This window comes from Lactuca virosa, chromosome 3 (genome assembly GCF_052849685.1).
Source record: "Lactuca virosa cultivar CGN04683 chromosome 3, Lactuca_virosa_CGN04683_v6, whole genome shotgun sequence".
Lineage (NCBI taxonomy): Eukaryota > Viridiplantae > Streptophyta > Magnoliopsida > Asterales > Asteraceae > Lactuca > Lactuca virosa.
In genome coordinates, this window is record NC_136428.1 from 362,797,147 (window position 1) to 362,813,681 (window position 16,535).

Below are 16,535 nucleotides of genomic sequence, written 5' to 3' on the forward strand. Positions count from 1 at the left end.
CTCAGATTAACCAGTCACACTCCAATCTATATAACCCCTATATACTCTTCTTATGTTGACATTATTTAAGAATTTAACACATTTCCTTACACTAATTCTATGAGAATTAGATTTATACAGTACATACAAATAAAGTAAACCGTCAAAATCATAGGAATAAAACTACAAATAAAAAATATTTCATATTTCAAAAAAACCAAAAAAAAATAAAACAATACAACAATATCTTCAAAAATTCTATCATAACATCAAGCACTTGAAAGATTTATGCATGTTTTTAAAAACATAACTCAAAATACTAAAAAAAAATTCTAAAACAAACAACACTTTCACACCCTAAAATACCACAACAACAAGAACATACAAGCATTTTAAATATTTCGTATTCTGGAAGAATGCATTTCACATGAACTTCACAAACAAACATACAATTCTTACAGAAGATCCTCCTGACATACTTATACCACAAAAACGACAACATATTGCAAAAAAAATAATAAACAGAAACAGCATCTTTTTACGCTTTTAAAACACAAAACAAAATAAACAATCACAAACCCTTTTTTTGAAAAACAACACTAGCATATCTGTAAAATCCAAAATTTTAATCGGATTGTAAATCCCCAATTTCAGAAAACCCTAATAAAAAAATACTCCCTTTTTACAGTATTTCGGTCTATTTTACTTAAACGAACTACAAAACCACATGCATATACTTCATTGTTCAAACATTCCAAAAGAATGTTGTTTATTCAAACGATTACCTTAAAAAAAATCTAAAAATAAAAATTACCTATAGGCGGAGCAACAAAATCATCATCGTCTTCATCTATATTCAAAACCATTTCTTGTGTGTTCTTAAATTTCGATTTGAAAGAAGTCGTCCTTGTACTCCTCATTTTACTGCAATTACTTTTACTTCGAACGATCACAATGCAATTTCTGTGAACATTCTTCAAGAATCGATCACAATGCAATTTCTATGAACATTATTCAAGAATCGGTCACTTTATATTAAAAATACAACAAAATCTAACGCTTTTTTGGTTGATTACAGAAGATATACTTTGATTTTGTGTTCCGATACAGAGGGTAGTGGAATCCGGGTCATGCGAAGTTATAGGGATTATGCGGGAAGTTTTGATAAATAGAGTCAGTTTCCTATTTTAATGGATTTGACAAATGTACACATATACTCTTACTCGTCTGTTATCTTTAAATGTGAAGCCTTTTTCATTTAATGGATATCAAATTAATGTTAATCATTTTCCTTTAAAAATTAAATATTTGATTGGCCCACATTTATGCATACAATAACACAATAATTACTTTAAACAAAATAACCTAAGCCTATATATATATATATATATATATATATATATATATATATATATATATATATATATATATATATATATAAGTTTTTCTCGTTGTACCGTGTACGTATATGAATCTCATGTAAGTATCTTCCAGTGTGTTTCAGATCAGTTCTTTTAGTCCGGAAGTAGGTTTTGTAGCAATCCTAGAATGCTAATGTATGTCTGAAACACAGAGAACGTGGTCCGGAAACCGATGAACTATTCTTCAATGATGTTACGGGATATCAATCAGGAATAACTATACTTATCATTTTTTTCTAAATATTGTTTAGTAACCTATGTTACTCTAAAGACGAGTTTGCGTGGATGTTAAAAAAAGTGGGTTTTACGGACGACGAGTTGTATACAATTTACGATAACTTTTGGAATTGCGTTCGATAAAGGTAAAATTAAAAAACAAAAATTTATAATTTTAATTTATTTTTATGGAAATCTATTAAAATCTTCTTGGAATTTTATTCTGTAACTAATAATCTTGGTTTGTAACTTAGAACTATTCTTGGAAGGAGCAACGACGTCTTGTTGATACGACTGCATTAGATATAATACGTGATTATCAACATGCGAAACAACGAATGATAATACTGGAAATCTAATTACCGCCTTCAACGGTTGAGGAGCGGAGAAAAGTAGCAATGAATAAGATGCAAATGCTCTTCATTACCATGTCTGAAGATATACGACAATTTGTGAACACAATGCACATCATCGAAGAAACACGTAGGACAACTCCAACAGTAGAAGATCGAGTCGAATTGACTTATAGTGTGTTCAAACTAATTGAGACCTACATGGAATTGTTTGAAAATCATGTAAACACGACTAGTTTGCATCGGATGCAAGTTCTCAGTTATCGGTTAGAAATGTAATATAATTTTAAATATGAATATTGTAATGTCTTTTGAAACTGAATTTCATAAAAGGAATGGTAGGATTATCTAAAATGACAATTTTTTTCATTAACATTAGTGCAAAGAGCATTATAAATCCTAATACATTCTTAGATTGGTTTCCACAAATGAGGAAATTGTGGAGGTTTATATCGATCGGATACACCCCATGTATAATAAACAAGAACAAACTAACTAAACAAAATAAAGAATAGAATAAGTAAGGAACACAAATTAGTCACAAAGATGTCTTTCACTGCTACAACTAGCATTTTTGGCTATGAGATTCTATCTATGTATAATTAACTCTTGATGAATCTTGAAGCTATTCATGTTATTCAATTCAAAAGCAACTATTCAAATCAAAACCCAATCGAGAAGCCGTAAACCTAATTTAATACATTTCATACACTCAACTTTGGGTTGTAACCCTAATACCCCGATTCAAACTCTTATTCGACTAGGACCCTCTTATTGGGCCTAATGGGCTAATAAAATCTCAATTAGATTATTTTGAGTTAAGGAACCTCATTTGGGCCCTAAATGGACCCACATTCATTAAACTATAGCATTTTGGGCCATAAGAGAGAGAGAGAGAGAGAGAGAGAGAGAGAGAGAGAGAGAAAGAGAAAGAGAGAGAGAGAGAGAGAGAGAGAGAGAGAGAGAGAGTGAGATATTTAAGAGAAGGAAGAGACGTTGAGATGGTTGTGATTTGAGGGCAAATTGAAGGTCTCCAATGCCCTCTATTTATGGTAGAAGAAGCCTCAAACAACCCTTGTACACCTTACCTCTCACACCAAGTCAACACATAACTTCACTCATGCTTTGTACTAGATGACGAAAGGTGCACACTAAAATGAATGGGCATCAAGAACTTGGGCATGGGAAAGAGAGGGGCTTATCACTTTTATCCCACACAAGTCTAGTGAGCCCTAGTGGGGTCATTATCTCCAAAATGCTCAAAAACACACTTAGAAATGCATTATGAGATCCCGATGTTGGATTTTTTTTCGAATGTTTCTTATGATATAGGGAATTTCAAGGATTCCATAAACCCGAACATATTAATGTTTCGATTTATAGAACTCTGGGAAATAGCGTTAAAGTGTCGCATCTAAATGGCCTGAAATGCTCGATTTTCTGACTTTTGCAAATATTTTTGCTAAAAATATTTCGGGTATGAATTTAAATATTAGACCACAGCCTTAGTCCAAAAAAACTCTCGGAATTTCCATCTAAGGTTTGCAAGTACCTCAACGGATCGATTCAGTTTTAGCAGTTTAAAAAAAGTCAGTGTTATATTGGTTTGTTTTCTTATAACTGTTGTATCTTTTGCATAGCAACTCCGTTTTGGGCTTTCTTTATATTTTTGGAAACAGTGGAACATGTACTATGCGATTAAAATGTTTCTTCACACAACTTCTTAATACGAATTTTCAGTTTTTTAGACGTGTTAACTAGGGTTGCAGTTTGAGTTGTTTGATTATTTGCTAGGTTATACATTTTAAAGTAAGGTACCATCTCGTATCTTATAATAGTTGAAATGCACTCTTATTTTTTTTAAAAAGATACACTAAAAATCAATGAGTCAAATTACAAAGAGATTTACTGTGAATTGACCGTTCACACTCTTTGACCTACATTCTAGGTTGTGACATTACCTCCCCGTTGAGCGAATTTCGTCCCAAAATTATTAAGTTTTAGGCTACTTTGTTCTACTATAATTTCGTTCCACTAGTGGTGGGAGCACTGCTGAACAGTTGCAGATACTTTTGTTTCATCTGATCCTCACGTTCCCAAGTAAACTCCGACCTTATATGAGAGTTCCATCGGACTTTTACTATAGGTATGCAGATTTGTTTGAGCTTTTTATTTCTCGATCTATGATCTCCACTGGTTCCTGATCAAGTGGAATTAAGAGGTTCTCATTATAGAGGCACTTCTTAAGATTACACACGTGGAAGGTATCGTGAACTTTGCTGAGTTCTTGAGGTAACTTGAGTTGGTAAAACACTAGATCAACCTTTTCGAGGATTTTGAAAGCTTCGATGTAACGAGGATTTAATTTACCTTCTTTTCCAAATCGGATGACACCCTTCCATGGAGCAACCTTTAGCAGAACACGGTCTCCTACGTTGAATTCTAATGGTTTGCATCTGTGACATCCCCAATTTCACAGCCAGAAAAGACCGATTTCGTTTATGCTTTTTAAAATAAAACCAGAGTAATCATTTGATTAAAAGTGTTGCGGAATTTGTTCCCATAAAAACATGATAAATACGTTATCAAATCATTTCTGAAGAAAAGTATTTTTTTCATTTAAACCACTGGGATGTCATTGTCAATACAAAAACATAAGCATAAACAAAACTTACATTCATTTACACTAGTGATCTACTTCTCCTTTTTAATCTCTCAGTGTAAAGCAACATCGTATCGATACCTATGATACACATAAACTGAGTGGGTATGGCTTGGGAGCCTGGTGAGCATATAGGGTTTTCAACCCACAATAAATAAATTTATTATGTTTAAACATCAAACAATCAACCCAATTACCCAATCCCCATTATCTCATTTTATTTCTTAAGGAGTTACCCTAAGAATCATCTATCACTCATTCCTAAGGAATTTTCCTAAGGAATAGGCACGAAGTCCATCGCTGCCCAAGGTTTATACTACAAGCACTAACAAACGTCGATCCCCACATACTGATCCTATACAGTGATCTTACTAGATCTAGCCTAAAGGATCGATATGAACAACCAATTGACGAAGCTGCTTCGGAAATTCCCTAGCAGCAAACGAGGATTGATAAAGACATCAAATGAGAGGAACGGAATAAGTTTCACCACGAACCTTCGTTCGTAAAAGAAAGAACCACAAGACAATTAAGTCAGGGGTAGTTATCAATGCCTAGCCGTGGTCCGAATATCGTGAGGTAATTTACCCCCAGACTCACCCTATCCAGCATCGAACTTTGCCTAGGCAGTGGTCTGAATATCGTGAGGTATGTAACCCCCAGACTTACCCTATCCGACATCGAGAACGGAAACGCTGACTCATGAACCTCGTCTGATCACTTCATAAAAGAAACAAAGACTCCAAAGCTCTTCAAAATAAAAAGTATAGGGAAAATACTAATAAAGTACTCCCGTACGCTCCCGTACCCCGACACGTAATAGTGTCAAAAAGAAGAACTATCGGATGAACACATAGTTCAAAAACACCTAATGAACATATAGTTCGAGAACACCTTATGAACATATAGTTCAAACATACCTACCAATTACGAGTCTGCTAACGTTCCACTGGACTATCTAAAGTAGTCTGTGGCCGTTTTCTATACTCTGCTAGATGACTAGATCATCTTAAACATCGATACCTCTCATCACTTTTTATTTCATCAGACATCATCTAATTCATCTACCCATGTTTTACCCAACATATTTGTAGATAAAAATACATATACAGTTTAAAAACCTGTATAAATAATTCCTTCAATATCCATCTCAAATAAACAAACAATATATATTCACATAGCACGTATTTTATATAAAATACTTCATATCTATGTGTAAGATGAAAGTAACTATACACTCACTTGATTTAACGATAATCGGGCAGCACTTCGTTTCTTAAAACAATCGTTTTCGATAAAACCGAGATGTTTTATTGAAAACCGGGCTGTGCGAGGGTCGGGCTTCGAAACCGAAAAGATAAATTTTCCGGGCTTCTCGGGCACTCCGGGACGTGTTTCGGGTGTTTGGTATAATACCTGGGCTTCGGGGGAAGTGGAAATAATAAAAATATTGAAAAAGGGGTGAAAAATGAGAATTTTCCACAAGTTACCGGAAGATCTCGCAACCCTTCTATTTATAGGGGAGGCTTCGGATCTGGAGGAATGAGAAGCGAGCACATGGCTCGCATGCGAGGAGGCAGCTGGCGTGGGACAAGTGTCTTCTACACGCATCGGACTTGCGAGGTAAAGTGGCATCGGATGGAGGTTGCACACGCGTTACGCTTCGGACGCGCCACGAGTCGGACACGCGGCTGGATTTGGTTGGACCTCCCCTTCAGATGACTCATTAGATCGGACATGCGTCAACCTCGCTTGCGAGGCGACGTGGCTGAAGCTGAGCCCTGCGATTCTTCTCGGTTTTCAATGATTTCCCGATTTTTGAGCCCCGAACTTCTAAAATCCATGACGTTCGCATACGAGCTCCGTTTTTTACGTTCTTTATATGCACGCGTAGGTAAAATTACGCTCTACAACTTTCATTTAGACATCATCGGCTAATTTTGACTTTATTTTTTATATTATTATTTTTAACAAACCGGGACAGGAAGTCCGTTAAAAATTCATAACTTCTTCATCCGATGTCCGTTTTCGTCTGTCTTTTTACCGTTGTGCTACTATTGACGATACCTTCGATTCTCATTTAGGTTTCGTCGGCTAAAAATCACTCGATCTAAAATTCGAGTTTTTAGCTGTCTACTACTACGCTGAAACTTAGAAAAATCATAATTTCCTCATACGAAGTCAGATTTGGGCGTTCTTTTTATACATACTCTCGGTTTAACGAACACTACGACTTTCGTTTAGATCACTAAGGCTAAAAAGTAGTTTATCAAAAACTCACTTTTTCCGACATTCGGCACCGTGCCGGTTTTGTCGCGAAATGTCGACAGGTCATAACTTCTTCGTTATAACTCAGATTTCGGTATTCTTTATATATTCGTAATCCTTCTCACGACGACTATTACTTTCTTAATAAATATCGAATTTATCTAATATTTATTTTCGACACTTATTTTTATTCTTAATTAGTTAAATCCTAATAATTAAGCATAAAACACATAATTCACATAATATTCACATAATTCCTTTTCATTTCTTCAAAATGAGTTTCAAAGGTTAACCTAGACTATTATGTCAATATTAATGCCTGACCTAGAAACACGGGGGTTACAATTCTCTCCCCCTTAGGATGATTTCGTCCCCGGAATCACACATCAACAAACAACTGCGGGTAGCGACTCATCATGTCACTCTTCGTTTCCCAGGTGAGATTTGGCCCATTCGTATGTTTCCAACGCACAAGCACTAAATCGACCATCTTGCGTCGCAACTTCTTAGTCTTACGGTCAACGATTGCCTCAGGTTCTTCAATTAACCTCTTGTTTTCATCCAACCTTAATTCGGAAATGGGAATTATGTCGGACACATCTCCCGTGAACTTTCTCAAATAACCTACATGAAAGGTATTATGAATACCCTCCAGTTCTTCCGGTAATTCTAGCTTGTAAGCTTGATTCCCGATCCTCTAAAGAACTTTAAATGGTCCAATAAACCTTGGACTCAACTTTCCCCTTTTACCAAATCTTATAAGTCCCTTCCACGGTGAGACTTTAAGTAAAACCGAATCTCCAACTTCGAATGATATCGGTTGTCTTTTCTTGTCAGCATAGCTCTTTTGACGATCTTGAGCTGCTAACATCCTTTCCCTAATCACTCTCAACTTTTCAGCAGTCTGATGGACTATTTCAGGTCCCATAAACTGCTTTTGCCCAGCTTCCAGCCAACATGACGGCGTTCGACACTTTTCTCCATACAAAGCATGATAAGGTGTCATCTTGATGCTCGAGTGGAAACTATTAATATAGGAAAATTCTACTAGAGGTAAATGTTCATCCCAGTTACCTTGGAATTCCAGGGTACATGCTCTCAGCATATCCTCCAACGTTTGAATTGTTCGTTCGCTCTGACCATCGATTTGCGGATGGTAAGCTGTACTTAAACACAACTTAGTACCCAATTCCTCTTGTAGACTCCTCCAAAACCTTGAGGTAAAACGACTGTCACGATCGGATACAATCATTAACGGAACACCGTGAAGCCTCACAATTTCCTTCACGTAAGAATTCGCAAGTTTATCCATAGACCATTTCTTGTTGGCTGCTATGAAATACGCACTCTTAGTGAAGCGATCAACGACCACCCAATTCATGTCACAAAATCCATGGTGATGTCTTCCCATTTACCCATGGGTACATGCAAAGGTTTTAAACTCCCATACGGTTTCTGATGTTGTGCCTTAACCCTAGCACATGTTACACACTCGGCCACATACTTAGCAACATCGAGCTTCATCGTCGGCCACCAGTAATAGGGTTTTAGGTCCCTATACATTTTTGTACTGCCGGGATGAATCGAGTACATGGTCTTGTGAGCTTCTTCCATCAGAAGATCTCTTACTCCTCCCGTCTTAGGTACCCAAATCCTATCTTTGAATACCTTCAGTCCTTGACCGTTTGTATATAACACTAACGTTTTGCCCAAACGTTCATCCTTTCGGTCATTTTTCTCTAAAGCTTCTTTTTGAGCTTTCTTTATACTTTCCACAATTGTCGAGACAACTGCAATTCTCAACGCTCTTGGCCTTTTATTTTCAAGGTTTACCTTCCGACTGAGAGCATCAGCAACAACATTTGCTTTACCAGGGTGGTAAAGTATCTCACAGCCGTAGTCCTTGAGTAACTCTAGCCAGCGTCGTTACCTCATGTTCAATTCCTTCTGATTAAAGAGATATATGATCAATGAAAAGTTTGCATTTAATGCCATAAAGATAGTGCCTCCATATCTTTAAGGCGAATACTACCGCTGCCAACTCCAGATCATGAGTGGGGTAGTTCTTTTCATGCTCTTTCAATTGCCTCGATGCATACGCTATCACTTTATCCCTTTGGGTCAGAACACAACCTAACCCAACTTTTTTAACAACGAACGCGATACTTCTATTGATCGCTTTGATCATCCTTTACTTCAATTTGGCTTAAGTCAACTACTACATCGAACTTGGTTCTCTGAACCACGTAACAAACTCATCGTAGTCGGACTCAATTTGATATGACCACTAGGGTGGGAATAACAATCATCTTCTTAGTCATTACCGAAACGATGGTAACGACAGACTAGAATAAGACGGAATCAATTACTAGTTCCTTGGTAACCTTGTGACTTTCCCTGATCCAAGTGTGAGTCCTGTGCTTCCACTAGTATAGATCTCGACTACTATTCACACCTACTCATACTCGTCCCAAGTATTGTCTCGCAGTCCCCAAGTCCTAAAATCACAAAACAATTTAACACCTACGAATGTGTCCAATTAATCATAAAATTTACCTAGACTTTACTAGGACTTCTTCCATGCGTATCTTCAATCATCAATTCTACTTCAACTTGGTTAGTGATGGAAATTCCAGAGGATGGGACAACTTCAAGAATTACACCAATCATTCCATCATCCTGCCAATCGAAGGTGTACTTCAGACGTACCGTACCCCTCTAAACGTTCCGTTATTTTATCATACATATTCTAAAGGCAAGATACCACTCTTACGATATCTTCTGATAGGTATCATTCACTATCATAAGCTTTTCATTTCCTCCATCTACTCAATTCTCTACGAGTCTTCACCATAATGTTTTGTACACCCAAGCAGACGTTCGGTGTACTGGGCGAGAATTTAAGATAGGAAAGCTTTATTTACGATAGACGTATAAATCTCCTTGTCACTCCGAAACGTTTACATGCTAGTTCTAATATCGTAGTCATACGCTTAGAATCCTAAACACATAAAGTTTCCTGATCCGGTCGGCAACAGACCATAGATCCGAACAAATAATAGCGTATAAGGCATCTTTATAGCTATAACATAAAATATTTAACACATAAAACATTTTAGGCATCTTTCCTAAAATAAACTTATGCTCGTGTCTAAAATATAGTAGAAACTCATCTCTCAATCATTGGTTAGCATTCTAAGTTTAAGTCTAGAAATCCTACAAATTCCTAGTTCGCTTAAACTAATGCTCTGATACCAACAGTGACATCCCCAATTTCACGGCCAAAAAAGACCGATTTCGTTTATGCTTTTTAAAATAAACCAGAGTAATCATTTGATTAAAAGTGTTGCGGAATTTGTTCCCATAAAAACATGATAAATATGTTATCAAATCATTTCTGAAGAAAAGTATTTTATTCATTTAAATCATTGGGATGTCATTGTCAATACAAAAACATAAGCATAAACAAACTTACATTCATTTACACTAGTGATCTACTTCTCCTTTTTATCTCTCAGTGTAAAACAACATCGTATCGATACCTGTGATGCACATAAACTGAGTGGGTCAGGCTTGGGAGCCTGGTGAGCATATAGGGTTTTCAACCCACAATAAATAAATTTATTATGTTTAAACATCACACAATCAACCCAATTACCCAATCCCCATTATCTCCTTTATTTCTTAAGGAGTTACCCTAAGAATCATCTATCACTCATTCCTAAGGAATTTTCCTAAGGAATAGGCACGAAGTCCATCGCTGCCCAAGGTTTATACTACAAGCACTAACAAACGTCGATCCCGACATACTGATTCTATACAGTGATCTTACTAGATCTAGCCTAAAGGATCGATATGAAAAAACCAACTGACGAAGCTGCTTCGGAAATTCCCTAGCAGCAAACGAGGATCGATAAAGACATCAAATGAGAGGAATTGAATAAGTTTCACCACGAACCTTCGTTCATAAACGAAAGAACCACAAGACAATTAAGTCAGGGATAGTTATCAATGCCTAGCCGTGGTCCGAATATCGTGAGGTAATTTACCCCCAGACTCACCCTATCCAACATTGAACTTTGCCTAGGCAGTGGTCTGAATATCGTGAAGTATGTAACCCCCAGACTCACCCTATCAAGCATCGAACTTTGCCTAAGCAGTGGTCTGAATATCGTGAGGTATTTTACCCCCAGACTCACCCTATCCGACATCGAGAACGGAAACGCTGACTCATGAAGCTCGTCCGATCACTTCATAAAAGAAACAAAGACTCCAAAGCTCTTCAAAATAAAAAGTATAAGGAAAATACTAATAAAGTACTCCCGTACGCTCCCGTACCTCGACAGGTAATAGTGTCAAAAAGAAGAACTATCGGATGAACACATAGTTCAAAAACACCTAATGAACACATAGTTCGAGAACACCTTATGAACATATAGTTCAAACATACCTACCAATTACGAGTCTGCTAACGTTCCACTGGACTATCTAAAGTAGTTTGTGGCCGTTTTCTATACTCTTCTAGATGACTAGATCATCTTAAACATCGATACCTCTCATCACTTTTTATTTCATCACACATCATCTAATTCATCTACCCATGTTTTACCCAACATATTTGTAGATAAAAATACATATATAGTTTAAAAACCTGTATAAATCATTCCTTCAATATCCATCTCAAATAAACAAACAATATATATTCACATAGCACGTATTTTATATAAAATACTCAATATCTATGTGTAAGATGAAAGTAACTATACACTCACTTGATTTAACAATAATTGGGCAGCACTTCGTTTATTAAAACAATCATTTTCGATAAAACCGAGATGTTTTATTGAAAACCGGGCTCAGCGAGGGTCGGGCTTCGAAACCGAAAAGATAAATTTTTCGGCCTTCTCGGGCACTCCGGGACGTGTTTCGGGTGTTTGGTATAATACCGGGGCTTCGGGGGAAGTGGAAATAATAAAAATATTGAAAAAGGGGTGAAAAATGAGAATTTTCCAAAAGTAGCTGGAAGATCTCACAACCCTTCTATTTCTAGGGGAGGCTTCGGATCCTGAGCAATGAGAAGCGAGCACGTGGCTCGCATGCGAGGAGGCAGCTGACGTCGGACAGGTGGCTTCTACACGCGTCGGACTTGCGAGGCGAAGTGGCATCGGACAGAGGCTGCAAACTCGTTACGCTTCGGACGCGCCACGAGTCGGACACGCGGCTGGATTCGGTTGGACCTCCCCTTCGGATGACTCATCAGATCGGACACGGGTCAACCTCGCATGCGAGGCGACGTGGCCGAAGCTGAGCCCTGCGATTCTTCTCGGTTTTGATTGATTTCTCGATTTTTGAGCTCCGAACTTCTAAAATCCATAACTTTCGCATACGAGCTCCGTTTTTTACGTTCTTTATATTCACGCGTAGGTAAAATTATGATCCACAACTTCCGTTTTTTTGAATTTATTTTTTATATTATTATTTTTAACAGAACGGGACAGGAAATCCGTTAAAAATTCATAACTTCTTCATCCGACGTCCGTTTTCGTCTGTCTTTTTACCATTGTGCTACTATTGACGAGACCTTCGATTCTCGTTTAGGTTGTGTCGGCTAAAAATCACTCGATCTAAAATTCGAGTTTTTAGCTGTCTACTGCGAAGCTGAAACTTAGAAAAATCATAACTTCCTCATACGCAGTCAGATTTGGGCGTTCTTTTTATACATACTCTCGGTTTAACGACCACTACGACTTTCGTTTAGATCACTAAGGCTAAAAAGTAGTTTATCAAAAACTCACTTTTTACGACATTCGGCACCGTGCCGGTTTTGTCGCGAAACGTCGACAGGTCATAACTTCTTCGTTATAACTCGGATTTCGGTATTCTTTATATATCCGTAATCCTTGTCACGACCACTATAACTTTCTTAATAAATATCGGCTTTATCTAATATTTATTTTCAACGCTTATTTTTATTCTTAATTAGTTAAATCCTAATAATTAAGCATAAAACACATAATTCACATAATATTCACATAATTCCTTTTCATTTCTTCAAAATGAGTTTCAAAGGTTAAATTAGACTATTATGTAAATATTAATGCCTGGCCTAGAAACACGGGCGTTACAGCATCCTATGTCAACATAGCATTTCTGCCGACTACGTGCGACCTTTAATCGTTCCATTATCTGAACGATCTCCTCTGTTGTTTCATGAATGATCTCGGGACCAGTGAGTAGAGTATCTCCAATATGAATTTTATCTAGTTGAGTATCTCCAACTTCTCCCCAACATATCAGAGAATGGCATATGTGGACGTATAAGGCCTCCAATGGAGCAACCTTTATGCTAGTGTCATAACTATTGTTATATGAAAATTCGACTAATGACAACTGAGTGTCCCATGCATTACCGAAGTCTATCATACATGTTCGAAAAACATCTTACATAGTCTTGTATTGCTCTTTCACTTTGGCCATTCATTTTAGGATGGTATGATATACTCATATCGAGTTTGGTTCTTAGGGACCTTTGCAATGATTGCCAAAATTTGGAAGTGGATCTACTATCTCGGTCCGAGATGATAGATATCGGCTCACAATGTATTCTGACTATCTCCTTTAGATAGGTCCTAGTCAGTTTCTCTATTTTGTCGGTCTCTTTGATGGCTAGGAAATGGGTGGACTTGGTCAAACTGTCAACTACTACCCAGACAGTGTCATAACCGCTTGATGTTTTTGGCAACTTTGTTATAAAGTACGTGGCTATTTGTTCCCATTTCCATTTTGGTATTAACAGTTGTTGTAGTAGACCAGATGACTTCTGGTACTCTAGCTTGACTTTGGAGGAAGTCAAGCATTTACTAACATAGGTGGAAATCTCTTCCTTCATGTTGGGCCACCAATAAAGCTTCTTGAGATAGAGATACATCTTATCTGATCTAGGATGTATTGAATATCTCGATTTATGTGCTTCATTTATATCTCAATTTATGTGCATCGTTTAAAACTAAACTCTTGACTTCGCCAAACCTTCGGGTCCAAATTTGGTTCATGAAATATTGTGTTCTATCTTCCTTGAGGTCGAACTGTTTGTCCATACCTCGCAGGTTTTCGTCTATGATATTCTCAACTTTAAGTGTTTCTAGATGAGCATATCGATTTTGGGTGGTGAGCTTTGTGTGGATGGTTAGGGTTAGAGCCTTTACATCAAGTGGCTTTGATCGCTCTTTTTTGCTTAAAGCGTGTGCTACGACATTCGCTTTTCCAAGATGATAATGAATTTCGCTTTCGTAATCATTTAACAATTCGACCCATCTTTGTTGTCTCATGTTGAGCTCCTTCTGATCAAAGATTTGTTGGAGGCTTTTGTGTTCGATAAACACGACACACTTCGTTCCATACTGGTATTGCCTCCGAAATATTAAAGAAAATACTACGACTCCCAACTCTAAGTCATGGGTAGTGTAGTTTGTATTGTTTGGCTTCAGTTGTTGGGTTTCGTATGAAATGAAGTTCTTTCTATGCATTAGTATGCATCCTAACCCTTGGTCTGAGGCATTTTATAATACTACAAAGTCTTTTGTTCCCTCTAAAAGTGACAAAATTGGTGCACTGCACAACAATTGTTTCAATTTATGGAAGGCAGATTATTGGTTGTCTCCCCAATCGAAGTTTTTGTTTATCTAAGTTAGTGTGGTGAGAGGTTTGGCTATCTTGGAGAAGTTGTTGATGAATCTCCGATAGTAGCCCGCCAGACCTAAGAATTTTCGTACTTTACTTGGTATCGTTGGTGCTTTCTAATACTTAACTGCTTTGATCTTTATAGATCGACATGAATCCCTTTATTGTTGACCACATGGCCGAGTAAATGCACTTCGTTAATACAAAACTCCCATTTAGAAATTTTGCATAAAGTTTCTCTTTTCTTAACAGTTCAAGAATTAAACGCAAGTGTTGTCCTTGTTCTTCCTTGGTTCGTGAATATATCAATATGTCGTCGATGAAAACAATCAAGAATTTATCCAAGTAGGGTTTACACACCCGATTCATAAGGTCCATGAATAGGGCTGGTGTGATGCTCAGTCTGAATGGCATAACCAGAAACTTGGAGTGACCATATCTTGTTAGGAATGTCGTCTTTGGAATATCTACTTCTTGAACTCTAAGTTGATGATAGCCAGATCTTCAAGTAGTAGTAAGATCCTTGTAGTCGGTCGAACAGGTCATCGATCATCAGGAGTAGATATCGGTTCTTGATGGTGAGCTTGTTTAACTCTCGATAGTCGATGCACATCCTGAACAATCCATCCTTCTTTTTGACAAACAATGTCGGAGCTGCTCATGATGAGAAGCTTGGCCGGATAAAGCGTTTGTCGAGAAGTTCTTGGAGATGACTAGAGAGTTCTTGCATTTATGATGGTTCCAGATGATACGGATATTGTGCCACTGGAGTCGCACCTGGGATTAGGTTGATTCAGAATTCCACCTCTTTGATTAGAGGTACTCAAGATAGACGTTCTGGAAATACGTCTGGGTAATCGCACACTTGTGGTATGTGTTTGATTTCCTTACCCTTGTCTTTCATATCCACCACGTGGGCTAAGAAAGTGAAGCATCTCTTCTGCAAGTACTTCCTTGCCTTAATGCAAATGAATACTCTTAGGTTCTTCCCTAATTATCTCCGTTAATCACAAGCGCTTCGTCGTTTGGTAAAGGTAATCAGGTGAATTTTTCAAACCATAGAATCTTCGCTCGATGAATTGATAACCAATCCATCCCGATAATCACGGAGAAACTACCAATGGTCATACACATTAAGTCGACATGGAAGATGTGTTTGTTCAGGGTGAGAAGGAAATTGGTGATTATCTCTAAATTGATTGCTATTTTACCATTTGCTAATTCTACCATGTAAGCTTCACTAGGTTTCCATGATTTGTGATTTATCATTCTCCTAAACTTTTGGGAAATAAAGCTTCCATCGGAACCACTGCAAAAAAATACAGAAGTATAAATATTGTTGATAGGGAATGTACCAGTAACCACAGTTGGTTCCCGGCGTGAATCTCTCGCACCTATCATGATCACCCTTCCTTTACCATCTTGGTTCTTCAGTTTAGGGAAGTCTTTCTTGAAGTGCCCTGGTTAGTTGCATTCGAATCAGTTTCATCTTCCTCATGCAGCAGTGGTTGAGGTTGTGTTGTTTATGGATTTCTGCAAAACTTACATATGTGACCCCTCAAGCTGTAGATACTGCAGATCATGTAGATTCCAACATGGTGGAAGTTTCACTTAGTATACTAGGGTAGGGTTCAAGAATAGGCCTTTGATGGAGTGAGAGTGTATGTGATTGCAGCATATACATCCATAGGTTCTGGATTTGGCTTGCGATGCTTGAAGTTCCCTTTCGGATTTACATCGAACTTCCTATTTGTACTTCCATGTTGTTTCTTCTCTTTTGGCGGGTTCATGGTACCCTAACGGATACATTGCTAAGTTAACGGATAGGCCAATTGCTTGGCAGTATCGAAAGTGGAGCGTCTGGATGCAGTAACCAGACCTTGGACTGGTGAAGCTAGTCCCCAGTTGTACATTTCCGTCTTTTTGTCTTCCGGGGTCACCATTCCTTGGAAAAGG